This window comes from Dendrobium catenatum, unplaced genomic scaffold (assembly GCF_001605985.2).
Source record: "Dendrobium catenatum unplaced genomic scaffold, ASM160598v2 fragScaff_scaffold_323, whole genome shotgun sequence".
Taxonomy (NCBI): Eukaryota; Viridiplantae; Streptophyta; class Magnoliopsida; order Asparagales; family Orchidaceae; genus Dendrobium; species Dendrobium catenatum.
The window spans coordinates 942492-948491 of NW_021318785.1; positions in this window are offsets into that span (position 1 = coordinate 942492).

Below are 6000 nucleotides of genomic sequence, written 5' to 3' on the forward strand. Positions count from 1 at the left end.
ACCAATTGGAACACTATCATGTATATCATATAATTCATTTACAATCTTATCTTATACATATCAATCATAGCCCATCACATATCATATGTTCATATCATTACTATAACAATCTAACTATATGTCAATTAATCAATAATGTCATCTATAACACCTTCAAATTCAATGTTCAGTTGAAACTATTCTAACCCAATTTAAAAGAGGTAAATTCTTGAATTTATATATTTTAAAAACATTTGCATTTGTTTGGTATGTATTTAGAAGTTTTTTGTGTGTATGAAAAAGCTCTGCATGTGTTCTAAAGTGAGTTCCAAAGATTTTACAGCATATTGGTGAAATCTAGAATTTTTTCCCATAAGCACCTAGGTGTTGGGTGTTCTAGCAACTTGCCATTATAATAGTGGAGCCTAGGAACTTGGCCATTTTTATACTTGAATATATTATATTTTCACTATTATATTCATTTAAATGCTTTGGCAGCTGAGTAAGAGAGAGAAAGAAGGATATTTAGGCCGCTTCATATCATTTTTAGCTATTAGCCCATTTTAAAAAGTCGGTCAAATAAATGTAGGCCACACTATGCATATCTCAATTTTTAAGATATGAAGTTTTTCTAAATTTTTTGATTAAATTTATATTTTTATTTTAAAAAAATGAGGATACTTTGCGTTGGTAATACTTTCACCTTATAACTTTTTATATGTTATAGAGATTGAGATTCTGAACATTTTAAATATATATTTTTAAAAATTTTACATGAGGGGTGTTAGAATTTATACTATTTTTATTGAATAGAAAATAATCCAGACTTTAAAAAATAGTGCTATAGTACTATTAAAGTCTTATAATGATATTCTGCATAATCTTTGATGATTTAATTATGCTTTAAAAATGTGAATTTATGCTTAGTAGTGTGTATTGTTGCCTACCATTATAAAAACTTTAGAAATTTTACATTGAGTTTCTTTATGCATTAATGATTACACTGAAAGGAAATATACATTATATTGATTGAATGAAGTGAGTTTTGATATGAACAAAAATTACTTTGAGATATAAGAGGTAAGAATACTTTGAGATTTTATGTGAAATCGAGAATCTGAATTTGAAAATACCTGAAATTCTATTTGTTGGGTCATAAGGGATCATAATCTTAGATTTTGTCTAAAAGAGCGAGAAATTTTTTTGGGAGTCATAATGGGCTGGAATCTTATATTTTATTTGAAAGAGGGGGAACTCTGTTAGATTATGTTCTGTGAAATAGAATGTATATAATATTTTGTTTATTTAACTGCTCAATATTATTATTTAAATCTATAGATAATTATAATGCTTTTATTACTCAAATACACATATTGGATCATTATATTGTATTTAATAATTTTGATAAATATTTAATAAAAGAATTGCTTGAAAATTTAGATTACTATTTATGGCCTGCTAGACTATTTTAACTCACCGTGATTTTGTATTCTATTTTCAAGGTATGAGAAAGGAAGGGATCCAGTTGACTAGCTGTTTAGAATCATATCTGAGCCTACATAGGCATTCTTCTTTGATTTTTGTACAACCATGACTACATTTTATTATGTTTTGTTATGCTCTCTATTATGTAGCAATGTACTATAGTTTAGATTTTGTATGGATATTTTGATGATGAAATAAAAGAGATTTTGCGGATGAGTTTATATTAATACTTTGAATATTTTAATAGCGCTTTAGTATGTTTTTGTTTTAAAAGTTTAAATTGGAAGATGAAATCTATTTTTTTTTAAATTAGATCTTAGGATTTGCTTGTTACAAGCTAACACGATTGGACCTATCCATTAGTGGGTCTTATAAGGTAGGTTATGAAATCATCAATCGATCTATCTTATCTATCATATGTCATATATATCATTTCTCTATATATCATATCATATGTTTATGTATGCTATCACGAATGCATATTAATGTGAGTTCAGCAAAGCATCTAGCTTTAATGCGGTGTTCTTATTAATTCATATGTTATCCATCTATCATCCTTCAATCACATCTTTCACTTATTTTATTAATCATTTATTTTAATAGGTGGCTTTCAATAATCAATGAAGTGTTATCACTCTCTACACATTTAAGTAATCGATTAATCAATTAAAGTCCAGCTTCCAATTTTATACCATAAATCTTTTATTTAAAGGAAAACCCATCATCCAACCCTCATCTACAAGATATTAACATTTAAGAACCAACCTATATTAATTATAGTATTGACACCCAACATTTCTTGCTTACATATAAATGCCATATTTATTATATATCAGTCATATCATTTTCATTATGCATTAATATTATGTATAAATGCAATAATCTATAAAATGCATGATAATCTATATACTATTAATTTTCTTAAAAAACCTATAACAATATATCTACCCGATGAAATTTTTATATAAACTAGTCAAATCATCATAATAATTATATCTATCACATAGCAAAAATTATGTGGTGAAAGTTTACTAAAATGAAAGATATTTTATTTTTATCACTTTTAAGAGAGAAATATAACAAACTCAAAATCATTAAAAATAGATACATAGTATATGTCACTTATAATGATTAGAATATTTTTTTTTTACAAGAACAATGGATGAACAAGCCGCGAAGGATCTTCTCTCTCCTCTCTTATCTCCCTTCCCTTCTCCTCCTTTCTTTTCTTATCGGGAAAGCAAAATGAGTGAGGGGGAAATGGCTAGGTGGTGAGAGATATTTATATAAAACATATTAAAATATTAATTCAGTGCCCAGTGCAATGGCACCCAACTTCTCAGTGCCACTATAATGCACGTTGATTTTATAATTATTATAAAATAGAGCCTTCAATGACGACCCAACACCACATTGCTACTTGCTAGATCCAAATTTTCATATTTTTATATAAATTCATTTTAAAATTTTGGATTATTATAATTTACCTATCTTAGAAAAATATCATCCTCAATATTTTTATATAAAATACAATTGCTCACCTATCACATCAATCATTAATCAAATTACATTAATCATCAATTATATATTCATTCACTAATAGGTGCATATGAATTAATCAATCTAGTATCATGTGATGAGATGCATTTAAATAAAACTTTAAAATTATACAAAAATGCTTAGCATGAAAAATCATACCAGTAGAACTATCAAGCACCTCTGATCTCTATTGGACAGGAGTTTTCTATTAGTTTGAACAAACCCTTGACAATACCATGGTAGTGAATAATGTATCATCTCATGTCCATAACCATCACACCTGAAGCATTGTCATGTCACTCTATAATATTTTCCTACATGCCTTCTCCCTCACTAGACACATTGCAGAGTGGATGCTTTCATAATCTATTTTTAACTCCCTTCACCTATTTTTAGATCGGTGGAGGTTTCTTCTCAGAAAGTATTTGCTCAGGCTACTCAACCAATCTTTCATTAACCATTTGTGTAATCTCATCAACAAACTTTATTACATGCTCATGTGTCATTAAAGCTTCTTCCGTATATTATTCCATTAAAAATTCCTTTCCTTTTAGATTCATGTTCTTATGCATGATTAGTTTAATAGATCTTTTATCCATATATATATATATATATATATATATATATATATGATACACATTCAATTATCCATGCCATATATTTTCATGTATGCAACTCATAATTAGTTGCCTCTTATGATTCCCATTTAATGTATTCCTTATAAATCCCCTTGAATCACTTGATTTTGTCACCCTGACTCCTTATAACTCCAAATAAATTTTTAGCTCCGTATGACTCCCATTCATTAACTTCCATTAGTGGATCACGTGGATCTTGAGGATATTACATGAGGTTATCATATCATATATCTGATATCAATTAGTACGTATTTTCTATCATATTAATATCACATTTCTATTCATATTAATCATATAAGTATTTCATCTAGTTTATATCAATCATTCAATACAACATACATTACAGTTTATCGCCTCATATCACAATACATTACTTTTCACCCCATTTTAGTATACCTTTTTTCCATCTCATTTCAACTAAAAAATACTATACACACATTTAATCGGTAAAATATAAAAAAATTATATCATATTTTTCATAATGCTCAAATTTATAATATATCAAAAGTTACACGATAAAAAATTCCAAAGTTAGAATATAATACATTTTTGATAAATTTATGAGAGATGAATCCATAGAAATTAAGATCATTGAAAAGAGAAGTAAGAGGATAGTTACTTACAATGATTAAAAGAATTTTTATGATATAAATGATGGGAAAAAATCCCTAGAGTGAGGGGAAAAGGGTTCCTCTCTCTTCCTATCTCTCCTCTTCCTCCCCCTTTATCCCTTCTTCTCCTTCAATTTCTTCCCATATAAGGCAACGAGTGAGGGATGAGGGGAAATGACAAATAATAGGAAGTTAGTGTCAGAACAAATTTATGCAACAACTGAAAAAATAAAAGTTTAAAATATGAATTTTAAAATTTCTGTTTATGGTGCTAGTCATTCCTTCATGTCTTAGAATATTCTAGATGTTTTAAATTTAGTTCTTAGTTTGTTATCTCCTGAGTTATCTATTATGTTATTGGCGATGGATCTGATGCTTGATAACAAGGTTAGTCTTTATGAGTTTGAGATTTATGGTAGGAAGTTAGTGTCAGAACAAATTTATGAAACAACTGAAAAATAAAAGTTTAAATTTTTAAATTTTTGTTTGAATTGGAGCACTTTGGAGTTATACTTGTGAGCATTGTTTATGTTAGGATTGAGAGCACAATAATGCCAAAAATAACTACCTTAACATTTGAGTCTCAATTTCTACAATAATTTTTATTCTAAATGTACCACTATGACACTATATCTGTGCACTCGGGTACTAGGCCACTATATATATACTATTAGTGGGAGATTTGCCAAGCAATCACATGCAGGAAGATCAAATCTGAGGATAATGGCGATGAGGAGACGTATAAAATTGACACTTATGAGGATCAACCCATAGAAGCCAAGCCTGCACCAGAAGAGCTTGAAGAGGGCAGACATACTATTACTATGGATGAGATAAAGAAAGTCAACTTAGGGATTAAAGAAGACCATTGTCCAAACTTCATTAGCTCTCTTTTTCCCGAATAACAAGTTGAAGAAATAAAGAAGCTTCTATGTGAATTTAAGGATTTCTTTGCCTAGAGATATACTGAGATGCCTAGTTTATCCCCTAATATGATGGTTCATAGATTAGCCATCAAGCATGATGTGGTGCTTGTCAAACAAGCTTCAAGGAGAATAAGATTGGATGTTGAAGAACAAGTGATTGCAGAAATGAAAAAGCTTATAAAAGCAAGCTTTATTCGTGAAGAAAAATATGCTGATTGGATTGCCAATATTATCACGATAAAGAAGAAGAATGGTCAAATTCGTGTATGTATAGATTTTAAGGACCTCAACAAAGCATGTCCAAAAGATAATTTTCCACTCATAGTGTCAAAGCTATTAGTGGATAACACTTCCAACTAAGATATATTCTCATTTATGGATGGATCATTAGGCTACAATCAAATTAAGATGACACTTGAAGATGAAAAGCACACATTATTTTGAATGCCCATCAACATATTTTATTAACAGTCATGCCCTTCTGCTTTAAAAATATTCGTTCCACCTACCAATAGGTAATGATATCATTTTTGATGAGTTGATACACCAAAAAGTTGAGTGTTATATAGACGACCTAGTTGTTAAGAGCACGGATCACAAGGATTACTTAAATGACCTGAGGATCATATTTGAGAGGATCAGAAAGTTTGATCTGAAGATGAACCCTCTTAAATGCGCCTTCGATTTTTCTTTCAACGAATTTCTAGGGTACATTATCAAGGAATTGATATTGACCCCAATAAAATCAAGGCGATAATGGAGATGTCGCCTCTAAAGAATTTCCATCAACTTCACTCCTTACAAGGGCAACTAGCCTTCATT